At 40.9% G+C, this 13,533-nt stretch overlaps 1 long non-coding RNA gene across 1 annotated transcript in view; it reads left to right on the top strand.

Annotated features, from left to right (window-relative positions):
- LOC104144984 (uncharacterized) overlaps positions 1-12,170 on the top strand; it is a 30,971-nt gene extending 18,801 nt beyond the window's left edge. The window contains exons 7-11 of the long non-coding RNA XR_011140378.1: positions 4,216-4,373; positions 5,931-6,079; positions 9,721-9,829; positions 11,129-11,322; positions 11,905-12,170. This is a non-coding gene — a long non-coding RNA (uncharacterized lncRNA). The remainder of the gene's footprint in view (positions 1-4,215; positions 4,374-5,930; positions 6,080-9,720; positions 9,830-11,128; positions 11,323-11,904) is intronic.
- Positions 12,171-13,533: the final 1,363 nt, after the last annotated feature.

Below are 13,533 nucleotides of genomic sequence, written 5' to 3'. Positions count from 1 at the left end.
CGTGATTGAATACCTGTTATTGATTAAGCAGCAATGATGCCTCCAGCTCTACGTTACGTGGACGCTTCTTTACACTTTTTAAATCCTGGCCCTGTTGATAAGTCGTGTGTAATCCTAATTCTCTTTCACGGGATTTGCCAAAGTGCAAAGGAGTCTGTGTGAGAAAAGCTGTGCTTGGATCATGTTTTAGATCATGGGTGCTGTGAAGAAACAGCTTGTCCAGTTCTAAATATACTGTCCTTGACAGACGTGAAATAAGTCCACTGATTAAAATAGCTGCCTAGTTCCCAGTTGAAGATCTTACTGTATAACATCAGTGTTTGGCTGCCCTTCTGATAAACTTGGAGAAGAACCGATTTCCATTTTACTCCTTTCAAAGTGAAAGACTTTTGAGGATTGTCATTCAATAAGAATGTACCAATTCTAAGAATTTCTAAACAAGGCCTACTTTATAATGAGTGATGAGAGGAGCTTCGATTTATGGTAAGATTATTTGGTTAAATGTAGCCTGAAGGAATGAAAAATGAGCAGCTTAAAAAAGAAATTTGCTGAATATCTTGGCAATGAAATCAAGTTGCCTGATTTATGAGAAATACTGAGTTATCTTTCTGCAAACAGATTTCTGGGAGTGATTTTAGATCTGTGTCCTTTGGAGGGGCAGCTCCTGATGAAAGGAACATATGGTGCACCTACTTCTCGGGAAAGATGATGGGGCAGATCCTCTTTCTCTTTATACAGCTCTGAACTGCTAAGTGGATGTTAAGCTGCCTTAAAGGGGTGCTGGTGTTTCCCCTTTCTTAGCCTTGGACCTTCCTAGATCAGTGGATAAGGAGGGAGGGAAGCAGGCTTGGCTATGGGACTGTGGACCCCTGGGGATCCCTGCTTCGGAAGGGTCCTTTGAGGGTGACAAGTTGCAGAGGGCCAGCGAAGGCCGAGGTCCGTGCTGAGGTTAAATGGGTGGCTGGAGGGTTCCGGGCTAGATGGTGGGACAAAAGACATTTTGGTCCCTTTGCTTTTGCAGGCGCTGCCAGAAGGACCATCCACCCACCTCGCGGCTGGGGTGCCCCCTCGCTAGGTGCCCCCATACACACACACACCGTTGGTGTCAGCTGGAACAAATGACCGTGGGACTGCCAAAGTTAGAGATGAAAAGTCCAAGCCGACATTTATAACAGTTACGGCTGAAATCATGGCTTTGCTGAAGTCTCTAAGAGTTTTGCTATTGACTTCAGTGGGTTCCCTAATTTTCCTGTGATGATTTTTGCATATGTGTATGCACTGGCATACACATATATGTGAATTCAAGAGACAAACAGAGCTGTTTTTTCATGGGTTAAGCATCCAGTGGGTGCCAGTTCTTCCTAAATTTTCCATTCAGTTGTCTGCACAGAATTTGTACTGTGCATGTCACCAGGAGTCTTGTTTTTGCCTACGAGAAGCTAGGTGTCTATACTGAAGTTACAATAGCTATTTGACTAAAATAAGAACTCAGGCTTCAAAATAAGAAACCCAAAACCAAACCCACAGAAAACTTTTTTCGAGGTCTAAAAAAGGTATATTTCCTTGTTAAATGAATCTCTTGCCACTTACTCTGAACTTGCAGTTCTGCAAGACACCGAGGACTTTTTCAGCCCATGCTAAACTTGAAGCCAGCAGAAGATCTAAGCAAGCGCTTAAAGCTAAGCATGTGCTCATGGACTTGCTGAGTGGGGACAGAGCTTTCAATGTTTTCCTCAATTGTATCTTATGTTTCAAAGGAAGGACCTTTGTTTTGTCAAACGCTTCGTTTATATCTTGCTATGTGCTGAGAGCTCAGGATAATCCCATTTGGAGAGAAGCACAGAGGAGGGAATGCTACGCTTGGGAAAAGCTATTTGCAGTAGCACTGTTTTCTCTAACCCCATTTTCCTAATTATGATCAGCTAATGCTGACAAACCAGAAATTAAACCCCATTTTATGGTACAAACAAGTCAATGAGGCCTGGAGTTGGACCCTACTTCAACATAAGTAAAATAGAGATCCCCTGCGGCTTTTAATTCCTTTTTATTTAGTTACTTAATTGAACCTGTGCTGTTCTTCATTTGTAATTGATTACTACATAGAAAAAGTAATGACACAGAAAACTTTATTTTCTCTCCAGTGATTTTTATGGTTATCATGGAAATGTTTTTAATGGTTCCTTTCGGGACATAAAAATTCTCAATATAGGCAAAGGGAAATCAATGTTAGTTAACTGAGGGTATTTACAAGGTTGGAAGATTAAAAGCTGGTTTTTGCTGGAAACTCAGGTAAGATTTTTCAGAATGAGAAATAATCTGGCATTTAATTGTTCCTTTTTGTTTTCAAAGCTGGATCTGCAAAGTTTGAGGAATGAGGTCCAAAACCCACTGAAGCCAAATGGGAATCATTCCACCTATTTCAGTGGCTTTGGATTTTGCTTTAGAAGCCCATATTCAAGACATATTTATATATGTACGCGTACACACACATACACACACAGACACACAGACACACACACACAGAGGCGCCTATCTGCTCCACATGCAATTTACCATAACTTGTATTAATCTTTGAGCAAGATGAGGAAGGAAAAAATGATACCTTTAGCAGCTGCATTTTTTTTTGCTGGATTTCAAGAAAAACTGATGTAAACTACCTAATTCTATTATTCCCTTTAAATGTCATTCCTCTCACATTTCTCTCTTCTTTTTCAATTCATGAAGTTTGTCCTTCGTTTTGTTTATGTTCTTCCATTTCCTTTTCTCCATTTTTACTTGTATGCCTCAGCTACCTTCCACAGGGCAAGCACCCCCTGGACTCAGTTCACCCAGTACCCACAACATAACCAGCTTTTCTACCCTTTGTGAAGCTATGGATTTTTCTTCATGATGCACAGAGCTGGCTGAGAGTTAAAGAACTCAAGTCTGGAAATCTAAACGAGTTGCCAGTTTTCCCCACCCCTCGCCTTTGTGCATGCAGCTTTTTGCCTTGAAGCAATTTTAATAAAGACTATGTAGCAACATGGTGTTGGCATAGCATGAGCAACATTATTCCATCTGTTTCTGGGGAAAATGTAAAAACATGTGTTAGTATAACGTTGAAGTTCCAATTTTCAACAGTTAAAAATCAGGCAACAGTGAAGTTACAGACTGCTTTTCAAAGCTATTCAGTGATTTTCATTGCCCTTGTTTTTAGGAACAAAACTGCAGGCACCTTTAAAAAAGGTCTCACATTCAAAGAGAGCTGAGCACCCGCCCTTGGAAGCTAAGGCTCTGTCAGCTACTTCGGTTTATGCAGCCAAAATCATTGCTTTTTGTTGACAGTGTTGCAGAGCCGATATGTTAAAGCGTCTATTCAGTTTCTCATTGTAGAGATGAGTGAGGGCTGTAAAATTGTATTTGCAAACATTTATCTTAGCTTTTGTGTGGATTAACCTTGTATTATGCAGAGGGCTCCAGCATGCTGACTTCAGCACTTTGCCAAACCTAGACGGGTATAAAAAAAGGAACTTTAAAGGGAATATTCTGTGTTCTCCCGAATCAGGACCTTAACGCCTCTTTTTATTTGCTTTTTCATTAGTATTCAAGTGAATGATTGTAACGATACATCGGACAGAGTTTTTACTAAACGTCCCAATTTAAACAGTGCTGATAGAATGTTCTCTCAGTGCAATAATGACTATTTGTGCCAAAAGTCTCATTTTAAGAGTTATGCTGGTACAGTCAGGAAACAAAGCAGTGTAGCATGTGGCTCGCTGGCATTTGCACCTAGTGAGAACAGCTTTCACTGTCAGTGCTGCAAACTCAAAACAAGATTCACAGGGAGATATTCATCCACGCGGAGAAGTACAGCCACACAAGGTACTGAGCAAATAACGCTGAGCAAACATGCCCCTTGGTACAAGTCAAGCTCTCAGCTTCTGCAGTCAAAAATTCTGTCAGTAAAAAAAATTAATAAAGAATAAATGGTATGAGATTAGAAATAAATAATAATACTGTTTGACCTGTTCAGAGGAAGATAACTGTTACTGAACTCAGTTCAAGTGATAAAATCATCATTACCCTTTTATCCTATCCAAAACTAACCTGGTAGTTTGGGAATCGTCTTTTGGAAATGTCATAGAGATACCATGGATGGCATTTGTGGAGTCAGTTTTCAAGATAGAATTACTTTCTGTATTTCTTCTTTCTTAAACGGCCTTACCTCTGTGCTAGCTGAAGGACGGCCTGGGCCTGGCATCGCTGCAGCGTACGGTGGATCGCCCAGGTGGTTCCACGGTCGAAGAGCCAAGCCTGGATAGCGCCAAACCACCAGAACTTTAACTTTCTCCTGCCGGCACCAAGGGCAGAAGTCAAATCTGTGGACTGAGTCTGTAAGTAAGCACTAAACTCCAAGCACCTGTTTAAGTCCTGTTTATTCCTATTGGAAATTCTGATTTTCGAAATAAAGGACTGCCTTTTTCAAAATGTCTGCCAAGCAAAGGGAAGTGAAAAACAAGGAAAGGGGAAACATGAATAGATTCTGACTTCAAAAATCCTGAGTAGCTCTGTAAATAAAGAACAGTGACTTATCTGAAAGTTCCTAGAGAAAAGGTACAATCCTGTACAAGTGGTTTGTTTCCTCCTTGTTTAAATGACCATCAGTTCATGGAGCAGAAAAGGTACCATACCTTTGAGTATAGTGACGATGAGTGACGACATAGCACAACTATAAAATATTTAGCAGCAAAGTAGAGAACAAGGGTAGTCTGAAGGTTATTTCTGTAAATATTTTGGTGAAATATTGGTGAGTAAATATTCATAAACAAACACACATTAAGAGAATAAAGGTCAAACTGTGAATAAGCCATTAACTAATCTTAGATTAAATGTGTAATAATAATGAGTCAAACAACCCTGCTACTGCTGACTTTGCAGGACTGTGTACCAGCATCCAGCTTGATACAGAATAACCAGCAGGAATTGGTTGTCTTCAAGTGAACGACTCCTATAAAAGTTTTTAAAGCTTTCTGTAGTAGAATATTTCAAAGCCTTTTTTAGGTTCCTCTTTTGAGTGATTTTGTATTAAGTAAGTCCCCACTAAAAAAATGCACCTTTTTAATAGGTGTTACACAAAAGTAGCGGAGAAAGAGAATTCTTTATTTAGAAAAGAACTGCTATGTATGCTAGGTATGGATACTGCACCATATCTGGTGTGATAACAACTTCTCCTTGTGGTTGCTCTATTTGATGTACACAGCAAATTCAATGTACATCACCCTGCTTACCTGCTTACCTTTGTGTAGCCTGTCATTCGAAAAGGTTTGGTGGCGGTAGGGTAGGGAGGGAGGTTGTGGCTTCTTTTGCATTCTCTGTTTCCTGCTGGTGGTTAGGACAGTTTACTATGGATGCCAGAGTAAACTATAGTAAGGCACAGAAAAGCATACTTTTAATAAGGCTGCTGTGGTATCTGTTAAGCTTGTTTGCGAACAAATCCAAGCATATGCTAAGAAGCAGCCTCCCTTTGTTCCTCTTCATCCTTTCTGTGTATATGGCTCCATCTGTGCTCTCTCCCTGGCACAAAGTGCATGAGATTCACTCTTGAAGGGACCTGCACCCCCAGCAGCTCTGTACTGGTCTTCCGAGACAAACACGGACTTTACTTGCTGACCTTTTGCAGTGCTGTTCCATGAGCAAGGCCCCTGGAGACTGTTAATATATAAAACATGCCGACCACTAGAACTGGCTGCTTTTGAATCCGCATCTTTTTCATGAGGTATGACTCATCAGAGTCATCAAGCTGCGCCCTCATAAAAAAGGCTTTTCTAGAGCATCGAAACCGCAAGATCCCATTACAAGCCATTTCATTTTCAATGACAACTAGTAGAAGGTCAGCAGTAGCCAGAATAAAGGAAATCTTAACTGTCTCAGATTCCCTTTTTTTTCTTTAGTGAAAAAAGAACTCACTCACCAATAAATGCATTTTAGTTCAGACGGGTACTCTTCGTACACAAGGCACCCCTGCCTGGCAGAAGACTGCCAAACACCTGCTCAAGTTCCTTGGATTTTCTTCTTGCAAAAACTATTTGCTGCTTGGGAGGTACGTTTCAGCTGCTTCAAATGGCTCAGAACAGGCTTTTTTCATTCACATTTGTGATTTGATTTTGTAATTTTAATTATCAAGTGCTTTTTATGTCCATTGGGGGTCACTTAGACTTGGGACAAGGTATTGAGTACGTATACAAAAGTCTGGGGTGTAATGGGCTCCACGTTGCGCTTAATGTTGAAGTAAGACTGTTGCTGAGGTCCAAGGCCTATCCAGCCAGAGCTTGCTATATGACCATGATGCCAGCACGAGTATATGTAATATAATGCAAGGGATTATATGTCATATTTTTCTGCTTGTTTTCCCACATTGCTTTCTCCATATTGTTGCATTTGTTCTCAGCTCAGTGGAGGCCTACAGGATAATGGCAGGTGACTCATTGCCTGGACACTGGTGGCAACACATTTACCCTGTGTCTGTTGGCTGAGTGCTGGTGACTGAAATCACTGGCTCTGCCCCAATATACAGCAGCAAAGTGTCTGCTCTTGCTTGGATCTGCCTGAAAAATGCTACTTATTTTTCTTATCCACATTCTCACCTTCTGAAATCTCCCAGTGTATGACTAACCAACTCACAGCTTACCTCCCCCACAAGGGTGAACACGTTTGGGGAGGCTCTAAGCAGCATAGGTGAGAGGGCTGCTTTTGCTTTTTCTTTGAGGGTTTTATTTGCCTTTGTAAAGGGAAAATTTCTAAAAATGGGTTGTAATTGCAGGTGAGGAGATAACTCTGCGACAAATGAGTGCCTCTGCGGTTCCTCTTGGCCACAGCCTGTGGGAGTTTAGGAAGCTGTGTAACCGCAGGGATGTTTCGTTCCCAGCTCAAGCAGCCGGTGCTGTTATAGGACTCATTTTCTGGAAGCCAGAGTCAGCCAAAAATGTTTTAAAATCTTTCCCCATGGCAAGGACAAAGAGAAGAGAGGCTTTTAGCGCAGCCCTCTGAATCTCACAGTTACTGAAATGGGAGAACCTCAGAATTTAAAATGAAACATGGACTTAACGTTACGTGTCTGGTATGATGCTTGGGCTCCGGGTCACTCCAAGATGTCCTAATTTGGCAGAGCATGCCCCAGGCCCCAGCACAAGCTCTTGCCTTTCAAGGCTGGTGCTGCAGTCACCAAACCGGCAAGATGTTATGGATACTACGGGAAAGCTGTGAACGGCTAACATCATTCTGTGATGTTGCTTTCTATGGGTGACCACTGAGGAATGGATAAAAATACAGCCCCTGCTATCTCCAAGGACACACTGTGAAACTCAGGGTCTTCTTCCCAGGTGGCTGCATCTTCAGACAAGGCTACTAAACAAGAAGAGCATTACCAGAAGGCCCGAGTCCTTTGGAGAACCAGTTCAGTCGTGTTGTTTAGTAACCATATACCTGTCACTTTCTTTTAGTCTCATCAAATGAGGGAAGGCGATGAAAGCCAAGGAAATAAGCCAAAGTGACTCCTTGAAGGATAAATTGTACATAGTGACAGACTAGAGGCAATGGCAGGCTCCCCTAACCAGAACAATATAGAGCTGATGGATGATGCCTTGAAATACAGAAATACTTCTATCTTACAGATTTTACTGGAGTTTAGATGTTTCCTGCCTGTGACAGGTGATGAGAAGAGATTTTCAGGTTTCTTATTAAAAGTCTTTAATAATGGTATCTTCTACAAGGTCTTCAGTGTCAACAGAATAGGTGTCTCTTAGAAGGCCTAAAGACAAGAATAAGAACATTTCAGTAAAAAGAAAATTGACTCCATTACTTCTCTGTAAATTGTTATTGATCCTTAATATTTAGGATCTAGAGTTTATTGGGCTAAAGCTGAAAGGAATTATACTTTCATTGGCTTGCTTCTGTTGTTTTGCTTTCCATGCTTGGGAATTCTCTAAAAGAAAATCACAAAAATAAATGATTCTGTTCCATACCATGGTGATGAGCCCTAAGAAGAAAAGCAGGCTGCCTCATTTTTAGTACATTTTAGTACATTTTTAGTACAGAACTAAAAAACTTAATCTGGGGACACCCAAAGATGTGCCAGGCTGCATTAGAGGTAGAACTAAACCATTCAAACCCAAGACTAAAAAGGGCTTCATGGTGCTGTTAAACAGAGCTTAGATATTGTAGTCAGTGTTCTGCCTGGCTTTTGAAGTAACCGCTGACAAAGCCAGTGCAACATATTCCACAGTGAACGATATATTAAAGTATCCTTCAAAATTCTAGAGCAAATACTGAGTATTTGAAGGCTTCAAGTAATTGACACCCTGTCAGCTGCAGAAAAGGGAACAGCATCAGTCTAGAGGATGTGAATTGGATCTTTTGCTGGGGCACGGATTCATGTTTGGAACATCAGTAAAAGTCACTCAGAAACAACCTCACAGTATAGGAGAATTTGTGTTGGAACAATGTGTGTATGTAAGTGTATACAAAATACACATAGTAGGTGACCTGAAGATAATCAGATGAAAGTACTCACGGAGATCAACTAAAAATTTAGCTTCTTGTCTAATCAACTTGTGCAAATGAAGCGCAATGATCCAGAAATTGTTGTAAACAATTATTTCCTAAACTCCCACTTTGCCTTGACCTTTTCGAGCTCAAAATTACAGCAAAAAGGTAGAACTTAACTGATTAGGATTCTGAATCTCAAGTTTTACCCTGGCTTTCCAGCTTCTGCAGGAAAATTGTACGTGACCACTTGAATAAAATAAAAGACGAATCCAGACTGAATGTGTGGATCTTTGAGATATAATATTGTATGTCATGAGCTGCTGTTGATTAGCACTCCTCAGCTGCTACCTGAAGAGATGGTTTGGTCGACATTTGCTTAATATTCTAAGAGCTCTTTACTTTTTTGCAGCGTAAAAGTAAGCTCACAGTCTCCGCTACTAAACTTATGAAAGCAGCTCCTTGAGTCTGCTATGACTTTCCTTTGCAGCTCTGGCATTTCAGGAGGGCCCTAGGCTGGCCTGAGGCTTCCTCAAACACAGCACAAATCCTGGGAAACAAACGTTACTCACCTCTGACTTGGTCTCATGTTGGGTTTGTTTGGGAAAGGGCCAAGACTGGTGAGCCGATGTGTTTCAGCAGGTGTCTTAGACGTATGCACCGGCCATGGTTACGCTAAAGCTGGCCTAAGACATTCAAAGCTTAAAAACATTAAAGACTGCAGGTGTACTCCGTCTATCTGTGCAGAATAGGTGATTCAACAGCACCTAAAGCTGATATAGTGTAAGTACTCATTGGAAAGACTGGCATGTATGAAGTCATTTTGGCTTTCCCTGCAAACATCTATCCTACAGCATACGTAACAAAATAGCCAGGGGTTTTATCTTTGTGGAGCGCAAAAGGAGAACAGAAACAAAAGAGATTTATATGGGAAAGACATTTTTCACTCTAAATCAATGAGTGGTGGACAGGAAAGAACTTGAAAATTATTGTTTATTGAGAAGTTAGTTTGCTGTGTGTTTACGTGGGTACTGGAAAGAATAAAATCCTGCTCTCCTCCCCCTCTTATAAATGAGGACAGGGTTCAGCTGCAGAAATTATAGCACTGATTAAGTGCCAGGTAGCTGTAGCATACTTCTGCACTGAATCCCATTACCCCTGTTGCATTGGACAAACTGGGTTTACTTTCTATTTCTGCAGAGAGGCAACACGGTTTCTTCTCCAGCTTTTGCTTGACAGGCCAACAGAAGAACTCAGAGTGAACAGGTCAGTTCAGGAATAAGATGGGCCTATGCAGATCAAAACAATGGTAAGTATCAATGTGCACAGCAGTGGGTTTTTTTTCCTGCATAAAAGTAGCATATTATTCTCAGTGCTTTTGATTACTGAAAGCTCTATTTTATTATCTGACTAAACTGGAATTTAGGCTGTCTCTCCCTAGCCACAAACACATATCTCATTTGCAGATGGCATAAGCATGCACTGTCTCATGGAAACAGTGCAGAATTTTTTCCCGCTCTTATCTTGTACGGAAAATTCGGATCTAAGAATGATGTTAAAATGCGATTGATTTAAGAGTATATGGAGATTTGAATCCTGATGTGAATCATTTAAACAGGTGCCACATCATATTATTAATTGCACAGAAAAAGCTTGCTGCACCACCTCTCTGGTTGTATTAGTGGAATGTAATGAATTATTTATTTATTAAGACACGTCCTCTGGCACGCGCACATTGTGCTGGAAGCTGTTCAAACAGCAGCTCAGAGCCATCAGGCCGGCACAAGCAGTGTAACTCTGCCTAGAAAGGGTGTCATTATCATCACTAGTGGGAGGTGGGAAACACAAGAGCAGTGTACTGGGATAAGTTTGCTCTACTGCTATTTGTCCAAACCTTATAATTAATAATTTCCCTTTGTCTTGTACTATGGCACTCTCTGATTAGTTTCCTGTGTCCTCCCTCTGTTACCTATCCAGTGACAACTGAGGCTTTGCTGGTCAGGAGGCTAGGGGCTTATTGTCTTCAAATCTTGTATACAATATAAAATATTTCTCTGATTTACTGTGCTTCTTTTGCGTTTTTGCTAAGTTACTCAATCTATGATCTTAATTTTAAGCATGTGCTTAAATTCTAGATTTTAGGCCGTGCTTAGAGAAAGTGAAGATAGACTATGGAATATTCTTTAACATCTTTCTGAATTTGTCTTGCAATATCCTTGAAACCTATACAAGAGTTTTCCAGGGTATGTTTAACACTAATATTAACAAAGCAACACTACTCTTTATAAAACTTTTGCCATTTGTTGTTTATGCTTCCTTCAGTGTTTAACACATTCCTGCTATTTTTTTCCTTGCTGTTTTTTGTCTCTTGTTTCCTCATGTGTCACTGGGACTGCAGGGACAGAGCCCTCCTGTCCTAAAGCAGTTCTCCAAGTGTATTATAAAGGGGAAGAAAGGGATAGAGCAAAGCATCTGGAGGAGATGAAAGTAGGATAAGGAAATACACAGGAAGTAATTGCTAATCACAGGAGGCAACCAGGGGACTTGATGCCGTTATTACACCTGTCTGTATTGCTTCACTTTCTTCTCTGCCTGTGCTTCCTCTCAGGAAGAGCCTGCTGCATAAAGACCAAAGGTAAGGAGAGATGCAGAAATGAGGCTCGGGCTCTGAGAGCTCAGCCCTGCAGTGCTGCCCTGCAGGCCTGACACAATGAAGAGCAGCAAAACCAGGTTTTGTTACCAGAGTAAAGAGGCCTCCTGGCACAGAAAGAGCCACCCTGGTGCATAGGACCAGGACTGTTCGTAAGTAGTCCCTTTTCAGACCAAAGCTATCACCTTGCAGACTGCTGGGCAGGGCAAAGCCAGCAGTCTGCTGTCCACACGCAGTTGGTGCAGGTCCAAACCCATCACCCCCCTGGTGGGATGCTAGTATGCACGCTGTTGGCAGGTTGCTCTTGTCTCACCATCATTCATTTCTGTGAATGAATGTGTATGCTACGTGAATATATGTGTGTATATACGTCCATGTGTGCATACATGAATACAAGCACCTGTTTGTGCATGCAAACCACCCACTGCACCTGTGGTAAACAATATCCTTTAAAAGGCAGGTCATATCTTAGAATAAATATAGAAAATATTTATTGATAGGAAGCTCAGAAAGAGATTAGAAGCATTTTTCAGTATAAATGCTGCTTTTTTTTTTTTCAGTCATTCACATCTCGAAAAGTGCTTGATTCCCTAAGATTCAGCTTACTCTGTTTTGGATTTATAGAACCAACTACAAATGCAAACTTCTTTCTCTCCTTCTTGGACATTTGCAGCGCAACAGCCTAACTCTTCTAGATCAGCCTGGACAACTGCACACATTTCCTTTGCTCATAGGTGTCCAGCTGGCATGAGGGAGCTTCCGGTACATGGCCCATTCTCTCTGTGCTACCCGAGTTACTGCGTCCGCTGCCCAGGCTTGTCCCTTCCTATGCGGAGACTGGCTTTACCCCCCACCTTAGCCAAACTGCAGCTTCGTGCAGGACGAGGCAGGTGGACGTTAGTGGATGAAGAAACAGGGATCCGAGGTACGATGCAGGATATGAGCATTCCCTTTTGTTAGAGCCATTCAAGCGGCCCGTGGGCCACCGAAGTTGTGAATAATTGAATGTAGAGCTTGTACTTCTTCTTTGATTTTACTTCAAAGGAAGGATTTTTTTTTTTAATGTCTGTGACATAGGAGTGTTCTGAGACTTCATTTACTAATATTTTTAATATGATTTGAATCTTCAAGTCAAAAGTCCAGTAGAAGGACAAGTCACTGCAAACAATAAAGTAAAACTATCTCTAGTTTTAATGTTCAGTTCTTTTTTATACATGATTATAAGAGCCAAATCATTCTCACTTGTCTCCACCAATATCTAGTTTCAGAGGAGAAGGAAGCAGGCTGATGAGCAATACAATAACTAGTTACCATTTGGTTTCTTTACAGAGATTGGATGTGGCAGCATCTTACTGTTATGATTATTGTACGATGTAGCTAAGAAGTTAAATATTTCATTATGGTGATTTTGTTATTTGCACTGATCTCCTATGGATTTGTAATTAAAGACATCACAGAAAAACCTGAAACAAAACAACTCTCCTCTGAACAATTGTGTATGTCTAGATCACCTACATATGTTTCTTGTTCCTAGTTATGAATGGGTTTCTTTTTAATATGACTCTTGGCACGACAAAAACCATACTACTGACATTATTGGTACTATTGGCCTAGAATGTTTTTAATAACAGAGAGTTTGTCGAGACAGAGCGTGAATTAGTTGTCAGTTCTTGAAAAGTCAGAATTTAACTGCTGATCAAACGTTCAAAATATGACTTGTATTAACGATGGCTTTTCATATAAATTCTTTCTGTAATCATTAGGCTAGAAGCCAACAACTGACAGTGTGGCAACTCCGTTTAGTAGTTACAGTCTGGAATTCAGGCTCCAGGCTTCTATTCCTGACTGAATTTCTCAAGTTTTTCAGAATTTTTAATTTTTTTTTTTCATTTTGGCAGGAAAAACTAAAAATAAGTTTAGGCTAGCCTGAAATAAATCCGCCTCCCATTCTATCTTTGAGGACAGTTGTCAGGCTGACAAATCAGTTATTACACGGTTCTATCTATTATGCTTCCTATGCTTCTGAGAAATCTAGAGTCCTACCAGAGTGTTCCTCGTCACCCTGCCTTCTTCTATGGCCATCACAAAATGAGCATGGGATCAAAGCACTTCTTCTGGACACCTCTGTGAATTTTACCCATGAAACCATAGAAGAAGTAAGAGAAAAACCAGAACAGAAGTTTCTACTGAGTTCAGCTCCAAATATGTTGTATTTTTATGGATAAGTCAGTACTTCCGTCTCTGTTTGTGCTGGGATTATCAGCCCATCAGTACTGTTCTTCTCTTTTTCTGACGCGCACATGACTTTTTTGACAATGTAGTGTGCAAACTGATTATTCACACTCCACTGAAGTACTGTTAAT

The sequence above is a fragment of the Struthio camelus genome, chromosome 3, assembly GCF_040807025.1.
Source record: "Struthio camelus isolate bStrCam1 chromosome 3, bStrCam1.hap1, whole genome shotgun sequence".
NCBI lineage: Eukaryota > Metazoa > Chordata > Aves > Struthioniformes > Struthionidae > Struthio > Struthio camelus.
Note: the sequence above shows the minus strand (reverse complement) of the source record. Positions and strands in the feature narration are given on the sequence as shown.